Below are 13,429 nucleotides of genomic sequence, written 5' to 3'. Positions count from 1 at the left end.
TACAGAAAAAATGGAAGAGGGTAAATCAAATCAAAGTTTTAAGTGCCTGGCTCAGAGATTGTTGTGGGCAAAATGGGTTTCAGTTTGCTGGACACTGCTCTCAGTACTGAGGGAGAAAGGAGCTGTTCTGGTGGGATAGGCTGCACCTGAACTATGTTAGGACCAATGTCCTTTTGAATTGAATAACTAGGGTATAAAGAGTGCTTTAAACCAGTTAGGATTGGGCGTGTGATGGTTCCAAGAAGAGATATGTAGGCTTACTGAGCATAACGTTATGGCAGCATTGCAAGACATCCATTGAGGTAGTGATGCCCAAAAGGCACAGAATGTACAAGTATTAAAAAATAACAGCAAATAGGGTGAAAATAGGAAAAATGGATAAAAGATAACATTAATTGCTCTTTCCTTAAAAGCACATAAAACAAAATTAATGCATTTACAGCATAAATAGAGATGAATTGCATATGGTTTTATAGCCATCAGGGAGATGTGGGTTATAGGGAGACCAGGGTGAGGAATAAAATGTTTAGGGTACATATGACTTTTCAAAAGGAGAAGCAGAAAGGAAAATGTGGAGGGGTTGTTTTGTTATGGGATGGAATAAGTATGATAGCAAGAAATAATCTTGGATCTGAATGTGCAAACTCCATCTTGGTGGAGGTAAGAAATAAGCAGGGGACAAAGGCTACTGGACAATGTATAGTTTGAGGTCGTCTGACTGTAGCTTTATAGTAGAACATAGAATAAACGAAGAGATAATGGGGACACTCATGAGGTGTGAATGTTATTTACCACTTATCAGCCCAAGCCTGGATATTGTCCATTTGGACATGGACTGCTTCAGTATCTGAGGAGTGGCAAATAGAACATAGAACATAGAACATTACAGCGCAGTACAGGCCCTTCGGCCCTCAATGTTGCGCCGACCTGTCATACCAATCTGAAGCCCCTCTAACCTACACTATTCCATGTAACATGGTGCTGAACATTGTGCAATCATCAGCAAACATCCCCACTTCTGATCTTATGAAGCAGGGAAGGTTATTGATGAAGTGGCTGAAGAATGTTGGGCCTAGAACACTACCCTGAGGAACTCCTATAGAGATGTCCTGGAGCTGAGACGATCGACCTTCAATAATCACAATTATCTTCCCATGTATCAGGTATGACTCCAACCAGTAAAGAATTTTCCCAAAGAATCCAGTTTTAGTTAGGGCTCCTTGATATCACAATCCATCAAAAGTGGTCTTAATGTTAAGGACAGTCACTTTCACCCCACCTCTGGAAATCAGCTCTTTGTCCATATTTGGACCAAGGCTATAATGAGGTCAGGAGCTGAATTGTCCTGGTGGTACCCAAACTGAGCATCAATGAGTCATGGTAAACTGGAGAATATATAACTTGACAACATTGATCGAAATTGTCATCAAATGAAAGGTGGGAATTAACAAAATACTGCTCAGAAATTGAAAGGCTTTATCAAAAGCAATATGGAAGCAGAACACCAAATCCCTTTAAAAGGAATTAAAATAATATTTGAAAGAGAGAGGATTACAATTTGGGGAAAAGGCTAATGGGACTGATTTAATTTTTTTCTAATGAAAGGTTATCAACCCAAGATGTTAACTCAGTTGTCTCTCAACATTGGCTGTGTATTTCTAACTTCGTCCATTTCAGATTTTCAGCATGTGCAGAATTTTACTTTAGTTTTGGAAGTAAGCATGTGTGCTTGTTCCATTGAGATCATGAACAACTGCTCCAAAATCACTGACAGAGATTACGGGCCTCCATTTAAGGTTCACAAGACTACCTATATTTACCATTTTAAACATTATTCTAATTTGAGGAGGCTGTACTCAGACTTTAAAGTCCAAATGATTTATAGTTTATTAGGGCATTGTATAATTCTAGTTCAAAGAAATGCAGTGCACACTTCATTTCAACGTAAAAGGGTTTGTTGACCATCTCACACTAACCAGATTCATGGGGAACATTGAATTCAAGTTAGATAATAAGTTAGAATAGATCTTCTCCAATCAACCTGTTCAGAGATGTTCATACACACCTCTAGAACAAGAGGGTTTTGAATCTGGGCCTCCTAACTCAGAGGTAGGGACATCACCACTGCATCACGTGAGCCTTTTAATGAATGGGAAGTTATTTTTTCAGAACATTACTTCACTCATTTAATTCCAGTTCCAGAATTCCAACTATCTCACTGTTGCAAATGCTACCAGAACTATTTCACTGTGATTCAAAAGGATACAATGGGACACCCAGTTTCTGTGGAACATATGAAGCATTCTATTTTGATTTACTGGTGAATTCTGGCCATCTTGCTCCAGTTCACCATGACTGGATGATCGCACGTAGAGTCACAGAGTCATTCAGCATGGAAACAGACCCATCGGTCCACCCAGTCCACACTGACCATACTCCCAAAGTAAACTAGTCCCACCTACCTGCGCTTGGCCCATATCCCTCCAAACCTTTCTTATTCATGTACTTACCTAGATGTCTGTTAAATGTTGTAATTGTACCTGCATCCACCACTTCCTTGGGAAGTTCATTCCACACTTGAATCACTCTCTGTGAAAAAAAATTGCCTCATGTCTTTTAAAAATCTTTCTCCTCTCACCTTAAAAATATGCCTCATAGTCTTGAAATTCCCCATGCTGGGAAAAAAAAATCTTCCATTCACCTTATCTATACCCCTCATTATTTTATAAACCTCTATAAGATTACCCCTCAACCTCCTATGTTCCAATGAAAAAAGTCCCAGCCTATAAAGTCCCTGGCTCCTTCATGTGCAGGAAGTGTGTTCAACTGCAGCTCCTGTTAGACCGCATGATGGCTCTGGAGCTGTGGATTGACTCACTTTGGAACATTCGCGATGCTGAGGAGGTTGTGGATAGCACGTTAAGTGAATTGGTCACACCGCAGATTAGGATTGTTGAGGGAGAAAGGGAATGGGTGACCAAAAGGCAGAGCAAGAGTAGGAAGGCAGTGTAGGGGTCCCCTGTAGTCATCTCCCTCCAAAACAGGTCGACCATTTCAGATACTGTTGGAGAACCTGGCTCACCAAGGGAAGGCAGCCAGGTTCATGGCACTGTGGCTGGCTCTGCTGTTCAGAAGGGTGGGAAAAAGTGTGGAAGGGCTATAGTCATAGGGGAGCTGAAAATGTGTTGCTGGAAAAGCGCAGCAGGTCAGGCAGCATCCAGGGAACAGGGGATTCAATTGTAAGGGGAGTAGATAGGCGGTTCTGTGTTGAAAATGTGGCTCCCGAATGGGATGTTGCCTCCCAGGTGCACAGGCCTGGCATGTCTCATAATAAAAGCAAATTACTGCGGATGTTGGACAAAGGGTCAGTTAGACTCAAAATGTCAGCTCTTTTCTCTCCTTACAGATGCTGCCAGACCTGCTGAGATTTTCCAGCATTTTCTCTCCTGGCATGTCTCAGACTGGCTGCAGAACATTCTGAAGTGGGAGGGTGAACAGCCAGCTGTCGTGGTGCATATAAGCACCTTTGATATAAGTTTTAAAATGTAGGGCATTTTTAAGCAGAATACAAGCAGAATTTAGGGACTTAGGAGCCAAGTTAAAAAGTAGGACCTCAGAGGTAGTAATCTCAGGATTGCTACCAGTGCCAAGCACTAGTTAGAGTAGAACTGAAAAAATAGACAGGATGAATGCGTGGCTTGAGAGATGGTGCAAGAGGGAGGGGTTCAGATTTTTGGGACATTGGGACCGGGTCTGAGGGAGGTGGGACTATTACAAATTGGACGGTCTACACCTGGGCCGGACTGGAACCAATGCCGTTGGAGGTGCTTTTGCTAATGTTGTTGGGGAGGGTTTAAACTAATGTGGCAGGGTGATGGGAACCAAATGAGGAGGTTAGTGGACAGGAAGGAGGTAGTAACTGAAGCCTGGAAGGAATGAGATAGTGAAATCAGTAAGGGGAAGAGTAGGCAGGGAGCAGCTGATGAATACAAAGGGACTGGTGGTCTGAGGTGCATTTGTTTTAATGCGAGAACTGTAGTATGTAAGGCAGATGAACTTAGGGCTTGGATTAGTACCTGAGAGAATGATGTTATTGCTATTACTGAGCTGAAAATGTGTTGCTGGAAAAGCGCAGCAGGTCAGGCAGCATCCAAGGAACAGGAGAATCGACGTTTTGGGCATAAGCCTTTCTTCAGGAACGAGGAAAGTTTGCTATTACTGAGACTTGGTTGAGGGAAGGGCAAGATTGGTAACTAAATATCCCAGGATATAGATGCTTCCGGTGGGATAGAGAGGGAGGTAAAAGGGGTGGAGGAGTTGCATTTCTGGTCAGAGAGGATATCACAGCTGTGCTGAAGGAGGGCACTATGGAGGACTTGAGCAGTGAGGCAATATGGGCAGAGCTCAGAAATAGGAAGGGGTGCAGTAACAATGTCGGGATTGTACTACAGGCCTCCCAACAGCAAGCGTGAGATAGAGATACAAATATGTAAACAGATTGGGAAAAGATGTAGGAGCAACAGGATGGCAGTGATGGAAGATTCTAATTTTCCCAACATTGACTGTGATTCACTTAGAGTTAGAGGTTTAGATGGAGCAGAATTTGTAAGGAGCATCCAGGAGGGTTTTCTAAAGCGGTATGTAAATACTCCAACTTGGGAAGGGGCCATACTGGAGCTGATATTGGGGAATGAGCCCGGCCACATGGTTGAAGTTTCAGCTGGGGATTACTTTGGAAATAGTGATCACAATTCCATAAGTTTTAGAATATTCCTGGACAAAGAACAGAGAGGTCCTAAAGGAAGAGTTAAACTGGGGGAAGGCCAACTATAGCAAAATTTGGCAGAAGCTGGGGAAAGTGGATTGGGAGCAACTGTTTGAGGGTAAGTCCACATTTGATATATGGGAAGCTTTTAAAGAGAGCTTGATTAGAGTGCAGGACAGACATGTCCCTGTGAAAATGAGACATAGAGATGGCAAAATTAGGGAACCATGGATGAAATTGTGAAACTAGCTAAGAGGGAAAAGGAAGCATATATTAGGTCTAGGCAACTGAAGACTGACAAAGCTTTGGAAGAACATTGGGAAAATATGAGCAATCTGAAACAAGGAGGTAAGAGGGCTAAAAATGGTATGAAATATCTTTAGCAAATACGGTTAAGGAAAATTGAGAGAGGGTGGTGGCTGATGGGAAATGTTCATCCTGGAGTTCAGTTATTAGTGGTGTTCTGGAAGGGGCCATGGCTCTTTGTCATTTTTATGAATGACCTGGATGAGGGTGTAGATATATGGGTTAGTTAATTTGCGGATGACACTAAGGTGGAGTTGTGTACAGTGCGGAAAGATGTTGCAGATTACAGATTAGATTAGATTAGATTACTTTAGATTAGATTACTTACAGTGTGGAAACAGGCCCTTCGGCCCAACAAGTCCACACTGCCCCGCCGAAGCGCAACCCACCCATACCCCTACATGTACCCCTTACCTAACACTACGGGCAATTTAGCATGGCCAATTCACCTGACCTGCACATCTTTGGACTGTGGGAGGAAACCGGAGCACCCGGAGGAAACCCACGCAGACACGGGGAGAACGTGCAAACTCCACACAGTCAGTTGCCTGAGGCGGGAATTGAACCCGGGTCTCTGGCGCTGTGAGGCAGCAGTGCTAACCACTGTGCCACTGTGCCGCCCACTTGGGTAGTAGGCATTGGCTGCACCATTCCTGGAAACACTGCAATACCAGGCTGATACATGGAGGGGACGGAGCAAGCCCTTAAGCCATCTCCCTGCTCCAAAAATCCATTTAATACAAACACTCCCACGTTCGGGAGATATCAGCGATTAAACTGATAAGGACAGAAACTACACATATTCCGAGCCAAAAGGCCGAGAAGCGATGATTACAGGTAAGCTGGAGAGCTGGGCTGAGAGGTGGCAAATGGAGTTTAATACAGAGAAGTGTGAGGTGATTCATTTTGGAAGGAGCAATACGAATGCAGACTATTGGGCTAATAGTAAGATTCTTGGTAGTGTAGATGAGCTGAGAGATCTCTGTGCCCATGTATGTAGATCCCTGAAAGTTGCCACCCAGGTTGATAGGGTTGGTAAGAAGGTATACAGTGTGTTAGCTTTTATTTGCAGAGGGATTGAATTTCAGAGCTATGAGGTCATTTTGCAGCTGTACAAAACTTTGGTGCACCCATACTTGGAGTATTGTGTACAGTTCTGGTCACCACATTATAGGAAGGATGTGGAAGCATTGGAAAGGGTTCAGAGAAGATTTACCAGGATGTAGGATGCATAGAATGGGGTAGCAAAATGCAGGGGATGGGGACAATCAAAATGTGGAGCTGGTTTAAGGAATAGATAATGGGTGTCCTTGTCAGGCAGTGAGGAAGTGATAAGGTAAGGGAACCATGGTTTCCTATGTAAATTGCAGCTCTTGTTAAGTGGAAGAAGGAGGTTTATGTGATGATGAGACGAGATGGTTCAGATGAGGCGATGGAGAGTTACAGATTAGCTAGGAAGGATTTAAAGAGAGCATTAAGATGAGCAAAGAGAGGACATTAGCATTCTTTAGCAGGTAGAATAAAAGAGAACCCTAAAGCTTTCTATAGGTATGTAAGGAATAAAAGGATGACTAGGGTAGGAATAGGGCCAGTCAAAGACAGAAGTGGGAAGTTATGTGTGGACCCTGTGGAGATTGGAGAGGTGCTAAATGAATATTTCTCATTAATTTTCACTCAGGAAAAGGAGAATATTGTAGAGAAGAATGAGATTTGAGATATTAGACTAGAAAGGATTGAGGTCCGTAAGGAAGAGGTGTTATCAATTCTAGAAGAAGTGAAAGTAGACAAGTCCCCTGGGCCAGATGGGATTTATCCCAGGATTCTCTGGGAAGCTAGGGATGAGGTGTTGGATCATTTGGCTTTGACCTTTGAGTCGTCATCGTATACAGGTTTAGTACCAGAGCACTGGAGGATTGCAAATGTTGTGCCCTTGTTCAAGAAGGGCAGTAGAGATGACCCAGGTATTCAAAGTTTGTGAGAAGATTTGTAGCTCGGGTGCTCGTTGTTGTGGTTCTGTTTGCCGAGCTGGGAATTTGTGTTGCAGACGTTTCGTCCCCTGTCTAGGTGACATCCTCAGTGCTTGGGAGCCTCCTGTGGAGCGCTTCTGTGATCTTTCCTCCGCCATTTGTAGTGGGTTCAATCTGTCGCTTCCGGTTGTCAGTTCCAGCCGTCCATTGCAGTGGTCGGTATATTGGGTCAGGTCGATGTGCTTATTGATTGAATCTGTGGATGAGTGCCATGCCTCTAGGAATTCCCTGGCTGTTCTCTGTTTGGCTTGTCCTATAATAGTAGTGTTGCCCCACTACTGACAACCGGAAGCGGCAGATTCAAAACACTACAAATGCCGGAGGAAAGATCACAGAAGCACTTCACAGGAGGCTCCGAAGCACTGAGGATGTCACCTAGACAGGGGATGAAACGTCTGCAACACAAATTCCCAGCTCGGCGAACAGAACCACAACAATGACCAGGTAATTATAAACCAACGAGCCTTACGTCTGTTGTAGGAAAAGTTTTGGAAAGGATTATGAGAAATAAGGATTTATAATCATCTAGCAAGCAACAATTTGATTGCAGGTAGTCAACATGGATTCGTCAAGGACAGGTCATGTCTCATAAACCTCATTGAGTATTTTGAGAAGGTGACCAAGCATGTGCATGAGGGTAGGACAGTTGATGTGGTATACATGGACTTCAGTAAAGCCTTTAATAAGGTTCCACATGGTAGACTGTTAGAGAAAATGCAGAGGCATGGGAGTAAGGGTGATTTAGCAGTTCGGATTTGAAACTGGCTCTCTGTAAGAAGGCAGCGACTAGTGGTTGATGGAAAATAGTGGTGCGCCACAAGGATCTGTTTTGGGACCACTGCTGTTTGCCATTTTTATAAATGACTTAGACACAGGCATCGGTGGATGGGTTAGTAAGTTTGCAGATGACACTAAAGTCAGTGGAGTAGTGGACAGTGTGAAAGAATGTTACAGGTTGCAGGGGGACTTGGATAAACTGCAGAATTGGGCTGAGAGGCGGCAAATGGAGTTCAGTACAGATAAATGTGAGGTGATTCACTTTGGGAAGAATAACAGGAAGGCAGAATACTGGGTTAATGGAAAGGTTCTTGGAAGTGTGAGTGTGTAGAGGGATCTTGGAGTCCATGTACATAGATCCCTGAAAGTTGCCACCCAGGTTGATATGCTGTTAAGAAGGCTTACGGTGTATTAGGTTTTATTGGTAGAGGGATTGAGTTCCGGAGCTGCACTATCATACTGAAACTATATAAAATGCTAATGCGACCTCACTTGGAACATTGTGTGCAGTTCTGGCCGCCCCATTACAGGAAGAATGTGGAAGTATTGGAAAAGGTGCAGAGGAGATTTACCAAGATGTTGCCTGGTCTGGAGGTAAGGTCTTATGGGGAAAGGCTGAGAGACTTGGGTCTGTTCTCATTGGAAACAATGCAGCTAAGAGGGGATTTAATAGAGGCATACAAGATGATCAGAGGACTAGATAAGGTAGACAGTAAAAGTCTTTTTCCAAGGATGATGACGTCAGCTTGCACAAGGGGGCATAGCTACAAATTGAGCGGTGGTAGATTTAAGACAGATGTCAGAGGCAGGTTCTTTACGCAGAGAGTGGTAAGGGCATGGAATGCCCTACCTGTCAAAGTAGTTAACTCAGCAACATTAGTGAGATTTAAACAGTCCTTGGATAAGCACATGGATGATGATGGATAGTGTAGGAGGATGGGCTTAGATTAGTTCACAGGTCAGCGCAACATCAAGGGCTGAAGGGCCTGTTCTGGATTGTATTATTCTATGTTCTATGTTGCCTGATATGGAGGTAAGGTCTTATGAGGTAAGGCTGAGAGACTTGAGCCTGTTTTCATTAGAGAGAAGAAGGTTGAGAGGTAACTTATTTGAGTTGTATAAGATAATCAGAGGGTTAGATCAGGTGTATGGTGAGAGCCTTTTTCCTCAGATGGTGATGGCGAGCATGAGGGGACATACCTTTACATTGAGGGGTGGCGATAGAGGCCAGATGCCAGAGGTAGTTTCTTTACTCAGAGAGTAATAGGGGCGTGGAACTCACTGCCCACAACAGTCATAGACTCGCCAACTTGAAGAGCATTTAATAGTCATTGGATAAACATATGGATGAAAATGAAATAGTGTAGGTTAGCTGGTTTTCAGATTGGTTTCACGGGTCAGTGCAACATCGAGGGCCAAAGGGCCTGTACTACGCTGTAATGTTTGATGTTTATACTCTATATTTAAAATCCCAAAGCCATTTATTTATATATAAAGAGTAAGAGGGTAACTAGAGAAAGGGTTGGCCCACTCAAGGACAAAAGAGGAAAGTTATGCATGGAGTCAGAGAAAATGGGTGAGATTCTTAACAAGTACTTTGCATTTGTATTCACCGAAGAGATGGACATGACGGATGTTGAGGCTAGGGATAGATGTTTGATTACTCTTGGTCAAGTCGGCATAAGGTGGGAGGAAGTGTTGGGTATTCTAAATGGCATTAAGGTGGACAAGTCCAGATGGGCGTTTGCCTGAAATGTCGATTTTACTGCTCCTTGGATGCTGCCTGAACTGCTGTGCTTTTCCAGCACCTCTAATCCAGAATCTGGTTCCAGCATCTGCAGTCATTGTTCTTACCCAGATGGGATCTATCCCAGGTTACTGAGGAAAGCGAGAGAGGAAATAGCTGGGGCTTTAACAGATACCTTTGCAGCATCCTTAAACATGGGTGAGATCCCGAAGGATTGGAGAATTCCTAATGTTGCCCCCTTGTTAAAGAAGGGTAGCAGGGATAATCCAGGTAGACCGGTGAGTTTGACATCAGTGATAGGGAAGCTGCTGGAGAAAATACTGAGGGATAGGATCTATTTACATTTGGAAGAAAAGGGACTTATCAGTGATAGGCAACATGGTTTTGAGCAGGGAAGGTCATGCCTTGCCAACTTAATAGAATTCGTTGATGACAAAGTTGATTGATGATGGAAGGGCTGTGGATGTCACATGTATGGACTTTAGTAAGGCACTTGATAAAATTCCCCATGGTAGGTTGATGGAGAAAGTGAAGTTGCATGGGGTCCAGAGTGTACTAGCTAGATGGGTAGAGAACTGGCTGGGCAGCAGGACACAGACAGTAGTAGTGGAAGGGAGTTTCTCAAAATGGAGAACTGTGACCAGTGGTGGTCCACAGGGATCCGTGCTGGAACAACTGTTGTTTGTGACATACATAAATGATCTGGAGGAAAGTATAGGTGGTCTGATTAGCAAGTTTGCAGATGACACGAAGAGTAGCAGATGGTGAAGGGGACTGTCAGAGAATGTAGTGGAATATAGACAGATTGGAGAGATGAGCAGAGAAATGGCAGATGGAGTTCAATCCGAGCAAATTCAAGGTGATGCATTTTGGAAGATCCAATTCTAGAACGAACTATATGGTAAATGGAAAAGCCCTGGGGAAAATTGATGTACAGAGAGATCTGGGTGTTCAAGTCCATTGTTCCCTGAAAGTGGCAATGCAGGTCAATAGAGTGGTTAAGAAGGCATATAGCATGCTTTTCTTTATCAGATGGGGTGTTGAGTACAAGAGTTGGCAGGACATGTTACAGTTGTGTAAGATTTTGGTTTGGCCACATTTGGAATACTGAGTACAGATCTGGTCACCACATTACCAAAAGGATGTGGATGCTTTAGAGAGGGTACAGAGGAGGTTCACCAGGATGTTGCCTGGTATGGACAGCGCTAGCTATGAAGAGAAGTTGAATAGATTAGATTAGAAAGATGGAGGTTGAGGGGGGACCTGATTGAGGTCTACAAAATCATGAAAGGTATAGACAGAATGGATAGCAAGAAGCTTTTTCCTAGAGTGGGGGATTCAATTACCAGGGGTCACGAGTTCAAGGGGAAAAGTTTAAGGGAGATAAGTGTGGAAGGTTCTTTACACAGAGAGTGGTGGGGGCGCAGAACATGTTGCCAGTGGAGGTGGTACAGGTGGCACGACAGCATCATTTAAGATGTATCTAAGACAGATACATGAATGGGCAGGGAGCAGAGGGATACAGATCCTTTGAAAATAGGCAACAGGTTTAGATAGAGGATCTGGATTGGCGCAGGCTTGGAGGGCTGTGTGAACGGATCGGAGAAGTCAGGCTTGTTCTGTTCAGCAAACAGATAACCGGTGTTCAGAAATAATACAGATGTTTAAAATCAACAGGGGACAGTTTTCACCACAGAAGGTGGAGAGATCCAGCTCCCATTGTGGAAGTCCTCCATCAAGAGAACTCTGGCTTTGAAATGGTTGGAAACAGAAACAATGGCCACGAAGGAAAACCATTAGGGCAAAATGTTGGAAAATTGGATTATTTTTGACCGACGCAGACTCTTTGGGCTTTTATTTTAAGCTGGAGACCTCAATCTGACTCATTGGCTCGAATCTGGAACGTACTGTCTGAAGGTGCGATGGAGCCAGATTAAATCTTGGCTTTCGAAAGATAATTGGATAGTAATCGGAGGAAACACGGCACTAATGAATTTACAAAGAGACAGGACTGAGAGGAACGGGGGAACAATGCTGTAACCATTTAATAAGTCCAACCACAGAGCAGCTGAAAGAGATAGAATGGGAGATTTAACCCAGAATCATCCTACACCTCTAACTGTCACATTGAACGTGTAACCAGAGAGGGGCCGAGTCTTTCATATAGCTATAGAGATGTACAGCATGGAAACAGACCCTTTGGTCCGACTTGTCCATTCTGACCAGATATCCCAAAGTGATCTAATCCCATTCGCCAGCATTGACCCATATCCCTCTAAACCCTTCCTATTCATAATACCCATCCAGATGCCCAGTGACGAATTTCTGTTTTAATTTAGGGAACGAGTGAAAGGTGAAAGTAGGAAAAGAAACCTACCTGAGCTGCTTCTCAGCGCATATCCTGCGATCCGGGTTCCTCCGGGAATCTGAGGCCGTTTAAAATGAAGCGGATTCACTCATTATTCCAGGTTGCGAAATGAGTCGGAGAAGTCAGCAGATTTAGAGAAGTTGAAATGAAAACGGATGAAAGGGTCCTTGATTGCAAGTTGACAATACTGTCTTACTGTGAATCGGGTGTTGTGTGTACAAGGGTCTTGGGTGTAACTTGAACTCCCAGACGTTGCTTAAAGAGAAAAGGAATGTTCTGATGAGAATGTCACTGATTTGGAGTAAATCAGAAATGAAAAGCCGGCGGTTAAGAATAGGCATCGTTTTCAGCTCCCTTTCAGACAAAAGTTTCCACTTTTTCTCAGCGGGATCTCCAGTTTCATAATTTGCATTTCCCGCTGTTGGAGACTAATCGCTGGAATGGCATCCTGATTAAAGAGGGAGTGATAAGGACGAATCGCGTCCCACGCGGACTGAAGATTCACAGCAGAATCGTTTATCTCAGTTTCAAAGCAAGGACCATAGCTGCTCTCTTGTGCATCAAGACAGCTCCAGCACCATTCACACAAACTCCTTTCTCTCAGACTTTATGAACAAATATCCCAAACTCCTCGAGTTTGTGCTTCTGCGGGGAGCTGTCCATTTAACTTTCGCTCAGCTTTGGTTCAGAGTGATTCTTCCCTCAGGATACAAACGCATGAACATGGTTTAAATTAGGGGATAGTTCCCCAAACAATTCATGGAATTGCTAATGCTTACTCGAGTTGTCTCTACTCAGTTCTTCGACAAATCGCGATCCCCTCTGTTCAAAGTAACTTTTTAAACAATTCCAATCGGGGTCTTGTTTAAAGATCATTCTTTGGCGCAAACGCAGTTTTAAATAACTTTAATCCTGCCGGAAAAGTTATTTCATATAGTTGGTCTTTTTATTTTGTTCCTGGTCATGGTAACCGTGAGACGATTGTTCACTGACAGGGAACCCTCCTGCTGCTTTTGTCAGCCTCAGGTTTGCGGAGTCATTTCTGCCAGTCCAAATGGTTACCGACATTGTTCGTGTTAACTCCAGTTCTATTAAAACCTTCCTGTTGACTTTGATTTCAAATGTGCTGTCTGCAAGTTGTAACAGCAACACAAGAAAAACGAGCAGGGTAGGCCATTCAGCCCGTCACCCTGCTGTACCATTCTACCATCACGGCTGATCTTTGGTTTTTATCTCCACTCTCCGCTGCCCCTAACTCCCACATCCCTGAATGACACTTTATGGCTCGAACATTTTTCCAGTAAAAATACCAGCTCCGACCTTGCCAGCAATTTATTTTTTTCACTTATTTTGAGCGAGGCACTAGTTTCATTTCAAAATGTCATTTGAAAAAAAAACTGCTGACATGCAGTCCATCATTGGATGCCAGAAAATGTAAT

The 13,429-nt window shown here is 43.7% G+C and overlaps 1 protein-coding gene and 1 non-coding gene across 7 annotated transcripts in view; both read right to left on the bottom strand.

Annotated features, from left to right (window-relative positions):
• The window catches only part of tecta (tectorin alpha), a 269,171-nt gene extending 255,742 nt beyond the window's left edge, over window positions 1-13,429 (bottom strand). Inside the window, exons 1-2 of one of the 6 annotated variants that reach the window (XR_015751948.1) lie at window positions 12,000-13,429; window positions 2,511-2,589 (exon numbers count right to left, since the gene is read on the bottom strand). The gene's annotated coding sequence lies outside the window, so the exon portion shown is untranslated. The remainder of the gene's footprint in view (window positions 1-2,510; window positions 2,590-11,999) is intronic. The other 5 variants (XM_087976270.1, XM_087976269.1, XM_087976266.1 and 2 more) reach the window with 5 other exon arrangements.
• Window positions 5,709-5,900, bottom strand: LOC122540793 (U2 spliceosomal RNA). Its single transcript, XR_006309411.1, has one exon. It is a non-coding gene; the product is annotated as a U2 spliceosomal RNA (small nuclear RNA).

Source organism: Chiloscyllium plagiosum, unplaced genomic scaffold, assembly GCF_037043375.1.
Source record: "Chiloscyllium plagiosum isolate Xiang-an unplaced genomic scaffold, Cpla_swu_hap1 HiC_scaffold_29, whole genome shotgun sequence".
NCBI lineage: Eukaryota > Metazoa > Chordata > Chondrichthyes > Orectolobiformes > Hemiscylliidae > Chiloscyllium > Chiloscyllium plagiosum.
This window is presented reverse-complemented; position numbering and strand designations above follow the sequence as displayed.